The sequence below is a fragment of the Manis pentadactyla genome, chromosome 2 (assembly GCF_030020395.1).
Source record: "Manis pentadactyla isolate mManPen7 chromosome 2, mManPen7.hap1, whole genome shotgun sequence".
Taxonomy (NCBI): domain Eukaryota; kingdom Metazoa; phylum Chordata; class Mammalia; order Pholidota; family Manidae; genus Manis; species Manis pentadactyla.
The window spans coordinates 194930683-194952275 of NC_080020.1; the positions used below are offsets into that span (position 1 = coordinate 194930683).

Consider the following 21593-nt stretch of genomic DNA (forward strand, 5'->3'; position numbering starts at 1 on the left):
GATTACTAAAATGTATATTTTAATTCCTCTATTATAAGTATTTGTCTCTTGGAAAGAATAATTTAAGGAAATAACTAACTTATTAAATAAAGATAAATTTCCCTTTGTACTGACTTACAATTATAGTATGAAATGCCTGTGATGTCCTTCTGGACCTTTTCTGATTTATAAAATTCTGTATCTTCAAGCCTCATTTCAAACCTATTCTATAAACCTGATATTCTGCAAGTATTTGCTGAATTAAATATAATAAAAATATGCTTTATGACAAAATTCAGAAGCAAGCACATTTATAATAAGCCCAGTGCCAATTATAATACTGGCAAATAGTAGGCACTCAATAAATATTTGCTGAATTTATGTCCTAAGAATTATCCCAACTTTACACTACCATTATGAGAATGTATACCTTTTGTTACCGTCTATAGTAAGGTGAAGGAATGGGATATCTGGAGGGAAAGTAACTTAAATATATACACAATGTTACATAGCCCTGCTAATCCCTTATTGCATATACTAAAATCCTAGTATGTAATTTTTATAATAACTACAGCCTCAGTGGAATTATAGAAAAGTGAATTGGTGAGTTTCCTGAAATATGGATTATTCAATACCTATTTACTAAGAAGTCATTTCACTAGACACCATGAAAGATAAAAAGTAGGCTATAGGGTATGGTCTAGGACGAGCTCCTGGAAATGTCATCTGTAAATAGTGGACCTGAACATATAAAATGATAAGTCCTGTTACTATTACAGGTAGCAGTTGCTCTTAAAGTCTAGCTTTGTTTCACCAGTTAATTCATTAAAATTATCTCAGTTTACTAACTTTTTACTCTTATCTCACTTTCCAAATTGATATCTCTAAGAACTCTTTTCTCGAGAATGTCAATGGTGACCTATGAGATAAGAGAGAAAGTCCCATGCTCAAGTCAGTTTGAGAGATTCTAGGTTAAACTAAGTTAAAAACATCTGTACTGGACATTATTATATTAATATTCATTACGCATCTCTAAAAGAGAAATATAGTATATGTTTCCCAAGCATAGATAATCACAGCTTAGTTTTCTAATACATTAATGCATTTGGTTAAATATTTTATGTTTTTAAAAATTTCTGTGCCTCACTATTTTAATTTGTTTTATCTGATTAACAGTGTTTTAATTGTGCACATACCAGATATAATGTACTATGTATAGTTCAAAAAAAATCTTGATCCCTGTCTTCTTGTGTCTAATGTCTGGTTTCAATACTAACAGCTAAGATTAGGGCAGTGTTAAATTATTAAGTCAACAAATATTTGTATATTTTTCTAGACTAATATTTAACACATGTAATGTCTTACCAATTAAACAGATGTTTAGTATAAGAAATGGCCTAAAATATTTTTAAAAATCAGTGGCTGGCAATATTATGCTAATTAAGGAGTAAATCTTTAGAAGTAGCTATTTTAGATGCAACCTTTTACATTTAGTCAAAGATTCTAAATACCCTTTCACCAAAAAGTGTTTTAGATAATATAAATAAATCAAGAATGAGTAAGCTTGCAGTTATTCTGAAGGATACAAGCAAGGGTAAAACGCAGTCTTTTCTCAAGAGAATTAGAGCACCTGTGAGGAATTTTGATCTATACATATAAGAAGTTAATGGCCAGTATGTACAGAACTCAGGGGAGTCACCCTTGTTGTCATCGAGTATTTTATTAATCATCTGCTCTGCATGCATTTCAGCATGATACTGATAGGAAATAAGCCATGAAAATTTGATACCTTTTTCTCTTGGAGCTTCATCTGCAACAATGCCATGAAGGCTGAATACAAATTTAAAAGTAGATGTCATATAGATTAAAGTTTTTAGAACATAGTGATTTGATGTGTGAGTTCGATAGAAAATGTCTAGTATGTCACTTCTTTGAGTCTCTTATTTCTCTGAGCTCCTATATGTATGAAATTAAAATTTGTCTTTTTCTCCTGTTAAAAAAAAAAAAAAGAAAATGTCTAGTATATCTCTTTTATATTGGTTTGTTGCATGACTATTATTATTTTAAGAGATTTTCTTCTTTTCTTTTTGGTTATCATTCACAGAATAAACAGCTAGACTAAAGCTGTTACTACAAAATCCTATAATCAGAGAAACAGGAACCGACAGACTATATTTGGTTCCTTTTAAAGTGCCTGCACTGCAAAACATAGATAATAAAGGCTGAAATTAGTAATTAACTATAGCACTTAACCTTCCATTATAAGGCTTTGTGATAAGTGCTTTTATATGAAGCAGTTCATCTGGTAACAACACTATACCTTTAATGAAGAGTACCTAAAGCATTGACCAGTGGTATTACCCTATAATTGTCTGGAAGGCTTTCATAGAAAAGCTAATTAGTAGAGATAGATTTTATGCTCTTCTGGAGTGTATGAAATACTCCTTAACTCAGCAGTTCACATTTTAGAATAAATATTATTTTTTCTGAAGAACAGACCCAGTTTCCATTATTTTTCGTGCATGGAGCAAAATATAGAAATAATGTTTTGCAAACCACTTAAAGTTAAGAAAGCCATTTATTGGTGCTTATCAGTTAAAGATCTAGAATACAATGCATCATTAATCTCTGATTTGTTCCTAATTACAGTTCGGTAGCAACATTCTTTCTCTCAACAAAAATAGACTTCCTCTTCTTAAAATGTTAGTCCACAAAGCTTAACATTATTTTACTTGCCTAAGATTGTTCCAGATAAATCACAGTTACCTTTGAGGAAAAACCTTTTGAGTTCATTTGTCTGCCACAGTATGCCAAAAAGATGTTTTTATATTCTACACAAAGTCAGATATTGATTTTATTCCTGTTAACACATCAAATCAATGAATATTTGAAGGCTATGTGTTATATTAAAGGAACACACTAAGCTTCCCATCTGGTAATAGGCTACATAAAAAAGTTCAAGATTAAAAATATGCTATATGGGAAAATAGAAGAGTTATGTCATATTTGGCTAATTCCTGAATAAGACATATCTTAAAAAAATAAAAGAAAAAGAAAATAGGTTCCAAGAAAGAAGAGGCCATTTTGGAGTGAGTGATCTAGAAAGATTATGAAAATATGAAAAAAATTGGAAACTTGATTTGGGTCGTGAAAGCCTAGATTTTTACTTGAAGAATGGCATACATTCATTTTAATGGGATTAGCAGGAAGAAATAGAGACAAAAAATATTCAGAAGGCCATTAAACAGTCTAGGTGTCAAAGGTTAAGTCCCAAAATAGTTGTGAGAAAATAAAGAGGAAGAATATAGAACACACTAGAAGATCTGGTGAACAAATGAATGAAAGGAGAGTCATTCCCACTTCTTAGTTTCTCTCTTCCCCCTCCCCAACCATCAAATACTCAACATTCTAATTCTGTTGTGTGTCAGCAGAGTGTGTAGGCAACAAAATGGAAACCTGTGGTAGGAACGAAGAGAGAAGTCAAAGACATGGTTCTTTCTTGCTAAGATCTTAGTTTACTTGGGAGACAAGAAGGATTCACAAAACCTACCAATGTCACATACAATGGGTAACCTCAAAATTAGTAGCATAGAGTTTATTGCTATTAGAGTTTTAAAAAGGGAGAAAATGGCGGTCTGGTGTGGTGTAATAAGCAGGTTATTTAGGGAAAGAAAGATTTAAAAGAAAGAGAGGAATAGCCCAAGGAAAGACTCCATGGAGATGGTAAAAATATTTTTTGCATGACCATTCAGTTTGGTTCAAAGATCTTACGGGTATTATTTCTAAACCTTGACTTTGTTTTTGTCTTCAAAAGCTGGTAAAACATTTCAGGGCTCAGGAAGGTCATACTGATGATTTTCTTTTCAATTCTACCCACGTATTTTAGATTAGTTGCTTGATTTTTAGTTCAAGTAATTAATAATTGTTGACTATTTGATCTGTTCCACTATTTAAAGTATTGGTTGTTTTGATCATGTGGGTGATGTTATTTATTTTTAACTGTATTTCTAGTGTGTATGATCTAACTGAAAAAAATCTACTTCACTGATAAGCATAGCATTTGAAAGAAGGAAAAATCTTCAAAGATCTTCTATTCCAGCTCCATTTTCCAAACAATTAAATGCAGCCCTGGAAAGGCTAATGAATTTGATCAGGATCTCATGCTAGTTAGTAGCAGAGTTAAAACTACACTTGTGAACTCTTGTCTACTGGTCCTGTGCACCTTCCTTTATGCTTTCTGGGAGACAGAAAGCAAAATGAAGAGAGATCATTAGATGCATTCTTCAACATAGCAAGGTATAGTCTTTATAACTAAATGTTAGGACTTACACGATTAGTCATAGCTGTACATATTAATCCATGTTGCAGTCTACTATTTCTGGTGACTCACACAGACATACAAACTGAGTGTTAAACAATATAGCACATGAAATAAAAATGACTTTCTTACAAAAACTATAGTTATTTTGTTATCACTTAATTTTTGAATTGATAATGTTCATTAGTATCCACTGAATATTTTTTAACCTTACTTTTAAAACTTTATTAGCAAATTAAACTATTAAGAATGATTGCTATGTTCCTATCCCTGCAGAACTCAATCTTTACATTGACATGATTTCAAGCTTTATATGTTTGTTCATTTACTGTGTTTGCTTAGCAGTGAATCACTGAAACAGTTGATTTCAGTAGCCAGAAGAGAAGTGGGTTATTAGAGGATTTAGGTATTAGATCATGTAAGGATTATTTGGGAGAAAAACTGTATCTTAATAGAAAACATGCCCCATGTCTTGGCTAAATCTTTGGATATGGGAAATGTTTCATTGAATTTTGTTTTCCTCCTACAAAGTGAAAATACAACTCTCTTATGGAAACTGATAAACTATACTGAAGATCTGAATCATTCTTTAAATAGATTACCAGTTTTTGGTAGAGTCCAACAGAAGAGATGATAATCCAAACTTGACACACGGGAGGGTACTTATTAATAAATGTTGAATAAATCCAGTTTCCTCATTCAATTTCTATGTTAAAACATTTTCTTTTCATGATTTTTAACCAAAATGTACTTATGTGTATGGGTGAATATTTATGCAAATATATAAATGTTTGGCTTCTATTTGGTATAGTTAACTGTTTACTAATCCAAATATTCCAAAGTGAAGCTTATAAACTTTGAGGAATCTGAAATTTTAAATACTGTAGCTGTGTTAGATAGAATTAGTGCCTGAAACTCTGACTTTTCCAGTGTTAATTATCTTCTTCTTAGTGTTCAGTTTTTCTGGGACTTTGGGAGCTTTTCTTAATGATGAAGCATAATGAACTTTTTATTAAGCGTTGTGTTAAATATATCTGCCTAAAATGCTTAGGTTCAGAGAAATTATATCCACAGAAATGGAAAGAAATGGTACATTCTCAGACTTCTCACTCATTCTTGTATATTGTCAATGACCTGGATTTTTTTTTCTTCTTTTGCTATCAAAGAGTTTTTACAATTACTGTAAGGGAACCATATTAGGATTTTTAATTTTCTGACAAAAGAAAAAGTTCCTCTGATGGTTTGATGAGCTTTGGTATCATTTGGACTACCCAGGCTAGCAATCACAAATATAAATATATGTAAATAGCAGCCTTCTTCATGATTTCCAAGATTACCCCTTTATCTTCTTGTTCCTCATTATTCTTTCCAATGTACAGTCTGTTTAGTGACTTAAATTCTTATGAAAATAAAGGTATGTGTTGATCCTACTCCTGCAAAATATTCATGTTGAACAGAGAATAAATGGTATTATCATAATTTTAAGAAAGGATAGCCACAAATATTGACTGAGGAATTGAGTTCAAGAAGTTTTCTCCAAAGGTGTTAATAATCAGGATAATGTATCTCCTTACTGGTTGCAAGCAATGAATTACTCATGTCAGATACATACAATTAGTTGCTGCTACAAATGCAAATTTTAATTTTTAGGAGGTGAGGTGGAGAACAGATTTAAGGAATCATTAAAGATGGAAGGTCAAAGAAATTACATTTTTAAGCATATTAGGCTTTCAGGAAACTTCAACAGCTTTTGCAAGTGTTTGGTTAATATTAATGTTATAACAGTACTTTTATAACTTATTTCCTAAAAGTATCTTTCTTGTATCATATGGTTTATAGTTGCCCGAGTTCAATGGAAGGTAAGTCATGTGCCCTCAATGACAAGGCTCTCTCATAGCCACAAACACTCTGACTCCTTATATTCTCAAGAGCCTTTTATCTAATTGCCCAGGCACATTTATGTTTTTATGATAAGTACAGATAACAACTACTATTTTTGTATATGATAAGCAATTTTTATAATTCTGTGTTTTTTTCCCTCTCAGCTCTTAATGTCAGCATTTTAATGCCGACTAGAATAAAGGCTCATAATTTTTCATACCATTTCCTATTGTCTATCATCTACCTATTTAGTTTTGGTAGTAAGTGTCACTTTACTTGTAGTACACAATGACAGTTTGTTCAGAGGGAACACAATAGCAAAAAGGAAAAATTTCATACACTGACATTGAGGCCCTGTATGGAGTAACTATCTTCAGTTTAACATTAATCTAAATCAATTTTTCTCAACCTCCTTTGAATCTCTGCCTCTGTAAGAATCTGACAAAGCAGGACATCTTTAGAGAAATGTACATATGTCTGCATGTACACAGAGTTATGTATATGATTTCTGGGGGTTGTGTCACAGCATCCTTATGGCACATTTACCTAAGAATCAAAACCTCTGCTCTGGGTGATCTTCAGGATGTCAAGATTTTAGAGGCAAAACAAAACCTATTTATGAACCTCTGGGGAGGAATCTCCTCCTACCACAATGAAGCATGCTTCCAGTGAAATGTAGCTGCCCTTTATTAACCTTCTAGTAATAATAACCTATCCACTGATGCAGCCCTCTGGATGAAGCCTCTACTAGCTCAGGAAAAAAATATATATATATTTTTTCTGTAATAGAACAAACCCAACTTTTGAACTTCCAATTTAGAGAAATTGTTCTTTCAAATACAATTATAAGAATGTTGTTATCCTTCCAATAAGAATATATTGAGCACTGATACTTATGCTTGACATAATTCTAGCATTAGTGCATTACATAACAAACATCCTGGAAACCAAATTCATGGTTAGAGGGACTCATTTGGATAGATCTATTGTTAAATCATCTGAGGACTGTAAAGTGTGATAGTGAAATAACAGTGTCCAATATCTTCAAGACAAAAATGACTATTAATCTGACATCCTTGGAAAGTATTTTCATTATCATGAGGACAAGTTAATAAAGCCCTGTGCAAGTACACAGGAAACCTCAGAGCTCACAGAGGACAACGTCTCTCTTTTTCTCTCCTTACTGGATGACTTTTCATCCTTCTATCTTCATTACCTTCTTAATCCTTATTGTTTATTCTCTTACATATGTACTTAGCTCATTCCAGGACAATACTGACAATCCATTCCTTTCCATAAAGTATAAATCCTTCTCATCAAACATGTTATAACTAAGTAAGTTAGGAGAATATAGGAAATATATGTTCAAGTTTTTATATTTGAACTACCTCAAATGTGATAAACAAATGCATTTTGGGCAGTATCCAAGTAAATAATTTTTAAAAAATCCATCTGGGGTATGGATTGACAAACTTTTACTATAAAAGGCCAGGTAGTAAAATACTATCATCTTTGCGAGCCATGTGATCTCTTCCACAATTACTCAACTCTGTCTTTGTAGCTCGAAAGTACGAATAGATAAGTAAATGAATGGGTGTGGCTGTGTGCCCATAAATCTTTATTTACAAAAGCAGGTAGAGAAACACATTTGACCTATAGACCAGAGTGTATTGACCCCTGATATAAAAGCATGAACGAGGGCACAGGAACCAATCTGAAGGAGCTCCTACTGGCCAGAACTGGAGCAATTTGAGCAACAAAATAAATAGAGTACTTGATTATAGTAAATATCCATGAGCACATACTGATATTAATAAACAATTCAATAGATAGGTGATAGGGGAACAGAGACAGTTCTTTCTTTACAGAAGAATTCCAATTAACAAATGTAGAAGGATGATGGAAATAGAAATTCAGCATTAGAGCTTTAATAATTGTTGAAGATTCACTACAAGATGCTAAAATTAGTGAGTAGATGTTTGAGTAGAGACCAGTAATTTATATACAGCTGACCATTGAACAATGTGGGAACTGGGGATGCCAACCCCCATGCAGTCAAAACTCTGCATATAACTCTCGGCTCCCCAAAACTTAACTACTGATAGCCTACTGTTGACCGGAAGCCTTAACAATAACATAAATAATTAACACATATTTTGTTGTTATATGTATTATATGCTGTACTCTTAAAATAGAGTAAGTTAGAAAAAAGGAATTTCAAATTGTCTCAAATCTCCAAAAAATTTTCCAATATTCACTCAAAAAGGAACTTTGTTTCTTTGGTATTCTTTGTATTCTCAACAAAATTCATGACCTCATTCTAATCATAACAAATGCGTTATGGGAATCTAGACTGGGTACTGTAACAGAAAAAGGACATTAGTTAAAAACTGGTAAAACAGAATCTGTACTGTAGTTAATAGTATAGTACCAATGTTAATTTCCTGGTTTTGATGGTTTTCCAATAGTTATTTAAAATGTTAACTGTGGGGGAAGCTGAATGAAAAGTATGTGACATCTCCTTACTATCTTTTACAACTTTTCTTTAATATTTAAAAAAAATTTTTTTTTAATTATTTCCATCTAAAAATATCTTTAACTCAATTCTATGCTTATAGCATTCTACAATAAAGATTTTAAACACAAACTTCATGTATTTGTAGAACTGATAAGTCAGATGTAAATAAGTAAATAATTTATTAATATGTCCATATGGTTATTTGTAAAGTACATTTATTCCTAAGGAATATAAACCTAATTTCTATAACAATTCAAAGGTGTAACCTAATCTAACATTTGAGACATATTAAGTGTGGAAACCTTTTGAAGTATGAAGCTTTTTAAATAGGCCATGTATTACATTTTAAATTGTGATGATGAATATTTTCTGTTCAGTTTAGCTTCCTGGTTTGAATATTTCACAAGGAACAACTTTAAAGTCTGTTTTGGTTTGGGGCCTTATGAATGTGACCACATTAAAACGCATCAGAGGTTACCACCATTGGTCTGGAAATTAAAGATTTCACTTTTCTCATGTTAAATAGCACTGAAGTAATTTATCATCTTGGGCATACTATCTATATTGTTGGCCCGAATATTTAAAATGTCCATTGAGAACCCAAAAGAGAATATACCTAACCTAAGTCTGTCTAGATATTACTGTATGCATTGCCAGTGAAGTATTTTAGAAGGATTTATGAGATATAAAACTGGACAGATTAGAGGAACATTTAGCTTCATTTTTCTACATAGTGTCAATTAATTGATAACAGGCTGTAATAATTTTTCGGGTCACCTTTGCTAGAGCATTTTAAAAGTCCATGTAGAGCTTTCAGTTTTCTCATTGATTATTTTTATTGCTCAGTTTGGCAGAGGACTTGGATGAGAGTATTTTCTGGTTAGAGAAGAAATAAACAAAAGGATGTTTTTTAAATGCAAAGGTTTGCTTTGCTGAAAAGAGGGGCAGGACAGGCACAATACAGCAGGAAGCAGACCTGGGGGTAATTAGATGAGTCCTATCCTTTATGGAAATAGAGTTCAAATAGAAAATTAAATCCATCGGATTAACTCAGTAAGGAAGTTGGTGTTCCACACAGGTTGAGGTGAAGAGGTAATAGAACTCACCTGAAATCCCAGTCATTCACAGAGCCCACTTAAATTCCTGCCTTTTATAACATTTAGCATCAGCAGCAGGGAGTTGAACAGGAATTCTATGCTCAGCATTTTATACTGGGAATTTACAGACACTTCCTCATTAACACTCACAAGATCTTTATAAGGCAGCCTATATTATCTCCTCTGGACAGATGAGTAAACAGAGAGATGAGCTTAGTTGCCAAGGTCACACATCCCAAAGCTCACTCCAGTGCTCAGAACTATGCAGTGCTGCCTACACTGTTTATTCTTATATTCTTACTCCTTCTAAAAAAACACAAAAAGAAAAAGAAAAATTTCTTCTTGTTCCCCTCCAGACTGTACGTAGCTAAACCTTTGTTGTGCTGGGGTCCTGATACCAATGTTTATTGTTTCTTCTCTTCAGATCGCTGAGGGCCATCAAGGTTCTCTTGGGACCTGCATGCTCATAATGATGCCCACCCCTCTGCTGGTTATTCTTTTTTGTTTTCCCCTTGTTTAGTTATCGTTTATCCAGATGCAGAAGTGACTGCCACACCCAATTTGTATACTCCTCTTAAATGCTAAAATTGCAATTGAAAATACAGACTATACATCAAATGACCAAACTTTAGACATGCTGCAGACTTAATGCAGGATTAAAGGTGGAAGATTCAGGAGTCAGTGCCCGGGTTCATATCTTAGTTAAAGCAATTTCATACACATGTGACCCTTGGCCAAGTTCTTTAACCTCTTTGTACTTCAGTTTCCTGATACGTAAAGTGAGTTAATGGTAGTATTTACCTTATAAGGTTGTTTAAATTTTCAGTGAGTTGGTTATTAGTTTCAAAATTCTTATTAATTGGCAAAAACCTGGTAAGTGGTAAGTAATAAATGTTAGCTCCACTCTCATAAAGCAGTGTAGTTTTGCAGTCCTATAATCACAATAGGTAGTAATTTTCCCCATATTAGTGTATTTTTACTTCTGAGAACAAATTTATCCTCCCTTTGTTATTATGGAGATAAACCTTTCCAGAAATTTCAGACATGGAATTTTTACCCTCAAATCCACCCTGAGCCAAAACACTATAGAGCCATTGCTAGGAAGGACAGGGCTCAAATCACATGAGTGGCAGAGAAAATATGTTCTGTAAACCTGGAGAAAGGAGTGCTATTTGGTGATCAGGGAAGACTTCATGGAGGACTGGAATGTAGATGGGTGCTGGAGAACTCTTTGAATTTTAGTGCACGAACATTAGGAGACCATGCTAGCCGGTGGACAAACCACTGCATGTAGTTATGCAGCTGGGATAACTATGCCCACTGCTTCGCTATCCTATCAGAGGGAAGGAGTGGAAGCTGGAATCCAGTCTGTGCACGGGTCAACAGGCCATGTGCCCTTGCACGGAGGATGTCCTTGAAGAAAGAGCTATCTTTTCCTTCTCACCAGGCACTCTGGGCTTGCCAAACCTTTTGTCTGGCCTAGAACCATTAGGGCAGTCTCCTGTTTCAGTTCCCCACAATGGTGCCCTATAATTAGGAGACCACAAAATTTTCATTCAAGCAGGCACAATTCTGAGAGAGGGGAGAAGCACTATTAATAGCTGTTACTACATAATAGCACATACCAGCACTGTCCCAGGCAATCCAGAACATTCGTTACTTTCTATAAACTGCCAGGTAGAACTGAGACAGATCACTTGTCTTTTACCTGGAGAAACTAGAATCAACCTGTTTCCTAGGTGGTGGGGGTTATTTCTGTTCAGGTGGCGAAGCTGAAAATGTTAATAAGAAAAAGACCCTGGCTGAACTTAAAAAGTAATTTCAACCAGATTTGAAATCATTTCTTTTTTTTTCTTTCCTTCTGTAAGTGTTTTGTAGTAGCAATACATTCTCAGTCACTCCCAATCTTGCACTTAATTTTCTCTTTTGCTTAATCAAGTTCCATATCTTAAATTATGTTTATTTTTGCTTCAAAAATGTGGGTTTTTTTTCATTTTCTGCTTGAAGATATTCTCAAATATTCATTTCATTCTGAATGAGAGAGCATTGAGAAAAGATAAGCAATTAGAATAGAAAACAAGCATCAGAAATGAATTAAGTTATTTAAAGTGCTAACAACAGATCCAAGTCTTAGACCTAGACATTTCTTTCACAAATTTTGCTGAAAGCCCTAGTGAAGCCCAAAATCTTTGGGTCTCTAACCCATTGATGAGCATGCATCAAGACCCAGTCCATGGCTGTCACATGATATGATGTGCTAAACCTGGTGGGGAACCAGAGAAGCCCAAGACACTGTATTTGTCCAAGAGCTTGAGGTATAACCAGAGAAGAAAGATAAACAGAGAAGTATGAATTTTATGGGAAATAACAAAATTACATAGTATAAAATATAAATACAAGATCTGGGAGAGAGATGAAGTAGAGAAGAGAAGACACTTTTAGTGCTTGAAAGAAGAAAAGTCTGAGTCTGGCCGAGAAGGGAGATATGGACCCATGTTGGTGATGAGCCCATCCCAAGCAGGAGTGAGAGTGAACCCAGGAGCAGAGGTGATTAAAGATTTCAAAGGGGCATTAAAAATGGTCTTGCTTTTTGTGATGGGGTATTCATGATACCTTCTTAACAATCCTAGTAATTAAAGCTGAGGGATAATTAAGGAAGGAAGATCAGAACCACTTTCTTTCAGAATCCGTAGGTTCATAAAGGATCTCTCTACTATGACAAAAGAATATTTGGGGAGTTGCAAGATGGGCATAGAGTTAGAAACATCCATAGGTTTCCAGTTCGAGTTCCCTTGGGCTCCCAAGAGGAGTTGAGTACAGTTTCTGTGGCTATGATGATAAGGTGAAATTAGCAGTAGCTGTCTGCCTGGACATAACTCAGTGCTAGGGGTGTGTGCCTGTTACATTTTAATAAATTCTGAGTGAGTAGGTAGTGATGAGCACAACTGAGGTCCATTTCAACAAAGATGTATATTTTTGCTTGTGACTGAATTCACTAACTAAATTATAATTCCCCAACCAATCTTACCCTCCGAAATTCCTAATTTGTGTTAGTAATAGCATAATTCACCTTATTGCCTCCATATATCAAAATATTTCTAGTTATCCCATCAAAGCAGACACAGGGTCCAATGGTAGGCAGTAGTTTCCACTAGTTCTTCCTTCAAAGATTGCCTGGTTTCCATCATTTTGCATCCATGCTGGCGTTATTTTAGCAATGCAAGGCCCTTATTATTCTGGGCTTCTTTCATGTTCTTAGCTGGAAACCATCTATTCCTCTTCAGGCTTCAGTATTTTAATCCATTTGGTATATAGACAAGATGTTTATCTTCATAAAATTGCTTTTGTCATATTCCTTCCTGCCCCTCAATTATTCAGTGGCTCACCAAAGTGAACTGTAGAAGGAATAGAATTTGTATTGATGAAGAGAGATGTATATAGTAGGGTTCAAGTCTTTCTTTCAGGTCTGATATTTTATATTTTGGAATCTTATTTTTCAGATTTTGATTTTTTTTTGTTTCAACACATTTTTTAAAAATCTGATTTTGCTAATTTACATTTTTCAAAATACGATGCTATCCATTTCTTGTCCTTGCAACAGGAAACCAAAGATTTCAGGTTTTTTTGTGAGTGTGCTTTTTCTTTTTACTCTTGTCATTTCAGTTTTACACTTTGAACTTTATTGTGATTTGTCTGTGTTAAATATACCTAAAAGTCATTAACTTAGAAAACTAAACCTAATAATTAAATTCAGTTAGAATATTTCAATATATAGCCAAATGAAAACAAAATAAGAAGGTCTGTAGTATTTGCCCATAATGTGTGATGTTCTTTTTTTACTTTTTTGCTTCTTCTTCCAAGGAAATAACGTGAACAATAGTAGTTTTATAAGAAAATTTATTTCAACTCTTAATTTACTCTGGTGCCTTTCCAACTCCTAATTTTGAGAGCTCAAGAGACCTGTTGAGGTTATCCTTCATTGGTTGGGAATTGGACCAGATTCTTGCTAAAGTCTGTCATTTTATGGGTCTGTGATCCTGTGTCATCTATAAAAACATAAAAACAATAGTAACCATCATATATTTAACACTATGTACCAGAACCTGTTCCAAGAAGCTTTATGCAAATTATAACTTATTATTAAAAGTAATCTCCTAAATTACCTGTTTTACAGATATGATAATACTTGGAAAGACAAATTAGAATGTCTTTGAGTGCATTACTGAAATTTGAACATGGGGTTTTCTAAGTCCCATGAAATCAAATAGACTTGATTACCTCTTTCCATAAATCCAATAGTCTTATAGCTGAAGTATTTAGACAATCAAGATTTCCCAAATTTCAAACTGAAACTCTTTCTCTTAGGGCTGTTAAAAGGAGACTTTTCATTTTCAGTAAGAAATATGTCATGTACTACATGTACTACAATTTTCACCTAAATTATTGTGACAATCTAAAGTGTTTAAAAAGCCATCTATTTTGAGAGTATGCTATGTTGTCGTCCCTTAGCTTAGTTGTCGTCCCTTAGCTTAGTCCTGAGATGAAATTTCTTAGTCATCACATAAAGTGTGGCAACCTAGAATCTTTTTTGTTTTAAAGACTAACCAAATAAAATACCTATGGTGATACATGTCATTAATGTCAGGCCTGGGAACCTGCCCACACTTTCCCAGGTCAGAGTTTGTTTTAGTATGCACACCGCTAGCTAAAGAAAAATCAAGTATTGCACAGACCTCTTTTGGCATAGACTTCATTAAATACCAAGTTATTACAGCATACACCTTCTATGTCCTCATGTTTGTTTATTTCTTCATTGAAATATTAAACATGCAGTGCACTCATTTATGTCTAAGAGCTTATATGTGATATTTCTAATCAGAATGCCCAAGGACTTCCTGAAAAAAGGTTAGACTTCTTTGATTCCCAGTTTTCCTGCCCAAACTAGAATGGTTGTTTACCCCTACAAATAGTTAGCAAAGAGTCTTGTCAAATGTCATAAAGGGAATTGACAGGATAGATAAATCTTATAAAACAAAACCTAAGAGGATGCAAGGGTGCAGTTCATTGATTGATTTAGTAATTCATTTGAAAATATTTCTTTAAGACCTCTCATGTGCTTGACCTTCTATTGAATACAGTGGTGATCCATAACAGACAATCCCAATAGTATTTTAAATTCTTTGAATGTTGACAATGGTAACTATACTTATTGTATTGAGCATTTAGTAATGTATATAATTGTTGAATCACTATGTTGTACATCTGAAACCTATATAATGTGTACCAACTATTTTTCAATTAAAAAAAACAGACAATCTCTGCTCTCATGGAGCTTACAGTCTATTGGAGAAAACACTTTATTTCAAATAACCCCTCTGGCTAGAGTGTAGGGAATAAACTAGAGGGGGCCAGAATGAATGTCTGGAGTGAGGCTAGGAGGTGGTGCAGCAGTGCAGGCGTGCCTGGATTACAGTGTGGGAAGTGGGGAGGGAAGGACGCTGGTGTTGGGAGTGAAGGTCCGGCTCTCCCTAAGGGTGCAGCCCCAGTAACACATTATACGAGAGCAGAAGCCAAGGGTAAAGACCAAAGCTTTTCTACTTTCCCTACTGAGCATTTCCCTGAGTACAAACCAGGTCAAACATGTATTGAAGTCTGGCTGAATAGGTGGAAATGGTGAAGCTATGTCCAGTTTCTCAGGAAATGTAAGAGCCCTTGAGATGAGTACATTCCTGTGAAGCTCAAGTCTTTTTATTTTAATACTGACTGGTACAGCCATCCATTTGCCAGGAGCCTCCTCCCGTCCTTGGGGTTTCAGTGGAGGCCCTCACCCCTGCTGCAGTGCAACTTCAAGGAGGAATATGTTTTCTAAGTTGGAATTGGGCTCATTCCTCAGTGATAAGCACCAAAAGAGAAAAAGAACAATGTAAAGCACATCTAGTTTTGAATAGATGATAAATAATCCAAGTTAACAGTGAAAGTTGCTATTTTTATTATTTTGTTGGCATGACTACTTAGCAAGCCCCCCAAAGCTAATTATGATTTCACAGAATGATTTTTTGTGCTTATTTTAAGAGATTCCTCAGGCAGTTTCTAAGAATAAAAATTTGTGTTAATAATACAGGCTTATCCTTCTGGACTTAGAATTTATTTTCAGTGTTTTGGAAGTGGGTGCAATAAATTTTTTGCGACCTCACAATAGAAACCAAGTTGAGGAAAATAACAGTTTATTTCACTAAGATGATCTCACTTGATTTAATCATTAACATAAGTAGGGATTTTATGCAGTGTTTTTATTTATTAATGGAAATTTAAAAAAAGTATTAACCTAACACACTAAATATTTATTAGTACTACAGAAATCTGTGTTAATGAAGTTAGACCACAAAGTAAACTGTTGCATAGCATCGCTTTTTTTTTTTTAAGAAATTTCATTTCATGATATGAAAGGTTAAATAGTTCCTTTTGCAAAACTGTTCTGCAGACATAATGGAATGACATCTCTACCTATATAGATAGATATGTATGTATTATATATATATGTATATGTATCTTGCTGCAATCAATTTCATAGTTATCTTTTTTGAATATGCATAAAGTTTTTATTCGCATTGAATCTAGCCTCATTCTATTCATCATTATCTTTTTACTTATATCATGCAAAATGTAAATTGGTAGAGTTCATTTGTAACTGCTTACTCCCAAAATTGTGGTGCAGAATATTATGATTTATAGCAAATTCAGAAAAGGACAAAATATGTGCTTTAGCCAAAAATTAATAATTAAAATGGGTATAATTTTGACATTAACATAGTACTTTATTAAGACACAAATGCAGGAATACTCATTTCTAGACATGTTTTTAGCAATTAATAGCAAAACACTGCAACATCTGCTTAACATCAAAGGTCTGTGAACAGACCAATAATATGTAATTTAAAGTAGTTTTAAATCATCTCTGTATTAATTTGCTGGGGCCACCATGACCCAATACTACAGTTTGGTGGCTTAAACAACAGAAACTAACTTCTCACGATTCTGGGGGCTAGAATTCCAATGTTAGAGTGTTGGCAGGACTGATTTATTTCAAGGCCTATCTGCCTGGCATGCAGGGAGATGGCTGCCTTCTCTCTGTGTTTTCATAAGGTTGTTTCTCTCTGGGCACATGGCCCTTGCATCTTTTTGTATATCCAAACTACCTCTTCTAAGGACACCAGTAAGATTAGATGAGGGCCCACCCTAAGGGTGTCATTTTAACTTAAATTATCTTTTCAAGGGCCTTATCTCTAAATATAGTCACCTTATGAGGTATTGGGCTTAGGCCTTCACCATAGGACTTTGGGGAGAAGGCACACTTCAGCCCATAACAATCTTGAAGTATTTGAAAGATTCCTGTGTGGAGAATTTCACAGAAGTCAACACAAGTCCAGCTGGATTTCAAGAACTTTAAGGATAAACCTTAAATAAAGGGTTAATTGGGCCAGAGTTGCATGGTCCAATTAGTTTAGCCCTATCCTTGAAAACAAGACAGCCTAGATATGGATATGCTGGGTTATAAAAAAGAGAAGAATGTGGGAGCAGACCAATTCCAATTGTCCTTACTAATGGAGCATCAGCTTAAACTTGGTAGGATATATTTGTAGTTTTACTCTTTTCATTCTGTTCTAAATACATATTTATTATTTTCCTCTTCTCTACATTTTGTTTTGTATTTGGAAGAGAATGGAAATCACTGGTGGCTTAAGTTTAAGGGGAAATACTAAAGGCAGTAGTAAAATAAACAGCCTTATTCTGGGAGATGCAGTGAACTGTATCTCCTCTGTACCTACTGCATTCTTCAGGATATCTGGGTCTTAACTGCTGATCTCCTCCCAGACTGGGTCTTAGAGATGGGCCCTGAACAGATTTTCAAGTCTGCTCTTGTCAGACATGATTGCATGGGAACTCTCATAAGGATGTCTCCTAAACCAGAAATAGCCCCCCAAAGTACAGTTCCCCAGATCACAGGTGTTTGAGAAAACAAAAAAATATTTTACTTAGATAAATTTTGGGCAAAAGGGGTTTGCAAAAAGCAGCCTTTGATTTGAAGAAATTCTTAGGTTCTCTCTTGAAATGGTCTTCTCTTATCTCTTTAGCGCTAAGAATTTTAAATGACGAGGAGACAGACCTCTTTGGGGGCATCCAAATACATTCGCCATCCCCCTAGCTGCTTTTTCTAAAACTGAAATCTAAGATCTCACCTCTGCCTTTTTCTCCTCTTGCAATGGCTGTCAGAGCAGTGACAGGTTTCCGTGAGTGGGTAGAAAAAGAAGCCAGAGGAATGTCTATATGATGAGAGGTGTGTGTGTCTGCCTGTGCCACTGAAAGAGACTGAAGAAAAGCTTGCAACATTAAACATATCAGAAACATGTAATGGCTTAGTTATAAAGGTCTCCGCAGATGACAACTGAAAGTCTTCATAAATTTGTCAAACAACATGAGATAGTTAAAAAAAGAGAGAGAGAGAGAAAGAAAGAAAGAAAAAGAGAACATGCCAACTCAAAGATTTCACTACCTTTTAAAGATACTTCAGAGTTGGAAACATTGATGGTCTTTTGTTTTGAATGACTCTAAAATTAATCCCTTCATTAAAAACCCACAGATAGCATGTCTTAACAAGATGGCCTAATGCATATCTTCTTGACAACCCTACTGAAACTTGGGACCATTGGTTGTTAGCATTGGGCTTAGAGGCCGTACAGTCCACTGACCTCATTTTGCAGGTAACAGGCCTGCCTTGCTTTAGGCCATGCAGTGTCCTGCTTCTTTTACACACTCTGTGACTCTTCTTTGCCATAAGCATTATGGGGGAGAAAAGAAGAGTTTAAGACATCCTATTTGGAATGCATCTCTTTGCAGCTTTAAATAAAGATTAAAATGTCATTTTGAGACCTCAGTGGTCTCTAAAGTCCTCTCAGTGCAGGGGCAGCTCAGTCACCATGCTGCTGCACACAGCAGGTGGCAGTCTCCCGAATTGCCTTCTGTCTTGGGGCAGGTACTGCGCCTTTTTCTTTTTGTGTGGCCTCCTCAAGTTAATGATGTCCTTTCAGTTGCTCCCCATTAGCTTGCAGGCAGCCATGCATAAATCTCTGTGAGTGAAGCTTACATGACCTGGGAGAAAAATGCAGTGATTTTGATAAAGCCCTTAGGGGGTCTGGGGCATCACTTATAATAAAACTAATCTCCTGGCCATTATTTGTCCTAGGAAAGAAAAATAGATTAATTTGCCACTCTTCTTCACACTTACCTCAATTCCTTTCCTGTGCTCAGGTGGGTGAGAAACAATTTCTGTGATCTATATATTCATATTAGTCAAATAATATTAGACAACAAATAATGACACACAACCACAATACAATGGCTAATACTTACTGAATGCTTGCTCTGTTCTGGGCACTGAAAGAGACAGAGAAAAAGCTTGCAACATTAAACATATCAGAAACATGTAATGGCTCAGTTATAAAGGTCTAACCAAGGCTAAGAGATTTACATATTATTATGTCACTTATTCTAACAAATACCTGCTTTACAGATGAGAAAACTGAGGTTCAGAGATTTTATGCTCCTGGCCCAATGTTACCCAGCTGGTCTATAGTGAAGCCAGGGTATGAACCCAGGCATTAGAGCAGAGTATCCTTAACCATCAGAGGTTCTATTTCTACAATGAACCTGACTGCATCGGTGCTTATTTCTAAGGAATAATTGCTGACAGACAAGATAAATTTTTATTGGGGGAAAGTTATTTTAGGGTTTTAAGTTCAAATCCATAGTATTTGGTTTGTCTACAAAAAAAATTGGTTATTTTATTTAGTGGTTGTATATTGTATAGGACTGAAGAGGGCTGGCAGTGTTGCAGCAGCTGTATCCCAGCCTGTCCTTTGTACATCCAGATCATGTAATCTTAAAGAATTTGGGCGTAGTTGACAAATTCCTTCTTTCTAATTGAAAAAATCTTCCTATGTAACAATGACAAGTGAAGGAGAGAGCCTGAAGTCCAGTGAAAATGAGATTAAAATTCAGTAGTAATCAGACTTATTTTTCTTCCCTGGAAAATGAGAAACTCTCTCAGTACCATTTATAGTCCATATCAGATCATATATGAGACATTTACTTGTTTCCTCTTCCATAAACCAGTCAAATATTAAGAATTAGAGACTAAAAGTCAAGGTTGGTGTGAGGATGTCAAAAATTCAGCTGTACCACATAATTCTGATTTTTAGAAATCAGGAAGTGGGGAAAGAAGCCATAACGAATATATGTGTAGGTTCTTATTAGGGGTGGATAAGCTTAAATGTTATGACATTATGATTTGGAAAATGCTTAAGATTCTCATATCTGGAAAAATGGCAAAATGTCATTTGTAAGGTAATGTAGGGCCATTCTTACATTTCGTTTTCTCATTCTCACCATTGAGTGATGTCTATCAGTGGCCCTGTCTGCGTTTCTAGTGCTAAAGCATTCTTCTGTCTTAAATGCTACATCGCTAGCACAAAAGAACTCTTTAGTATGCATGATAACAGAGTATGACCTTTAGTTTATCAGAATACGTTCTGTGTTTTCTTATCTGCTTGTCCCCGTTGCTTTTCATTTCTTGCTGCTTGTTTCTGATATGATACTCCAGTCTCTTTTCATTAGAAACCCAACAGCATGGAAAGGCTTAGGGAAGAATGTGTAAATCACACTGTTCATTCCACATAGGCAGTGAAATCCAAAGTTCACCAGCTTGCCTTTATTTCTAATTAATCTGAAAGAACAATATCCAAAATAAAATTTCAAATGTAAGGAGCTAATAGGAACAAGTGCATCTACAAATTTTTGTATAAAGGCACACGCAGTATCTTAATGTAGTTTCGTGTAACAGAGAGACATGAAGGGAAACGTTTCTTAAGCCAGTTAGGAATGCATTAAGTTGCTGATTGCTTCCCCAAAGCACTGTTGAGCTCTGCAGTAGACAGCCTGTGGCCTTTTGTGCCCAGTTTCATAGCAGTCTCACATGAAGACATTGTTTAACTGGATACAGAGGCCAGCTGTTCCGCGTAAGGAGCGGGGTGTCATCTGAAGCATTAGTCATGGACAGAGCATCGCCCTGCTTGAGCAGTCTGCACTGAAGCAGGGCACTTGGGTGTGCTACCCTCTCTTGCTAGAGCATTGCAATAAGGTGCTACATTGAATTTATAGAAAATGTTTCTTTTTCTTTAAGGAAATGGTGGGAGCAAAATTGAAATGTCTGTAAATATAGTATCATAGTATAAAATTTGGGAAAGATCACCCGTAATCCTTCCATCCTAACACAAATATTTTCATTTTTGAACACTGCCCTCAAATTCTTGTCAACTTACATTGTATTTCAGTTAGTAGTTTTAACATCATGTGTATTATATGTTTCACTTAACAAGGTGTACAAATTTTCACCACATTTATATTTGCAATTAGTTTGAGATGAAATATATTCTATTTAAAATATTTATTTATAAAATAGATGTGGGGGTGTATATCTTAATGAAGTTAAAGAGAATAAGTAATTATCAACCTTTTAGAAATTAATATTCATGTTAAAACACATTTTTACCTAGCTATTATTTCAGTAAAATTTAGGTTGTTAGTGATTTGGGTTAAATCTTATCACACTTTGTCTTATCTGATCCATTGTCCTCCGAATTTCTGTGGCAAGAGCATTTCAAATGGTGGTTAATTGTATACTTATTCCAAGTTATCTTTTATCTTGAACTTCCATTTAATTTTACTCATTTTGCTCCTTGACAAA

The 21593-nt window shown here is 34.8% G+C and overlaps 1 protein-coding gene across 26 annotated transcripts in view; it reads left to right on the forward strand.

Annotated features, from left to right (window-relative positions):
- NRXN1 (neurexin 1) overlaps window positions 1–21593 on the forward strand; it is a 1068016-nt gene that overhangs the window by 907749 nt on the left and 138674 nt on the right. The window lies entirely within an intron of this gene.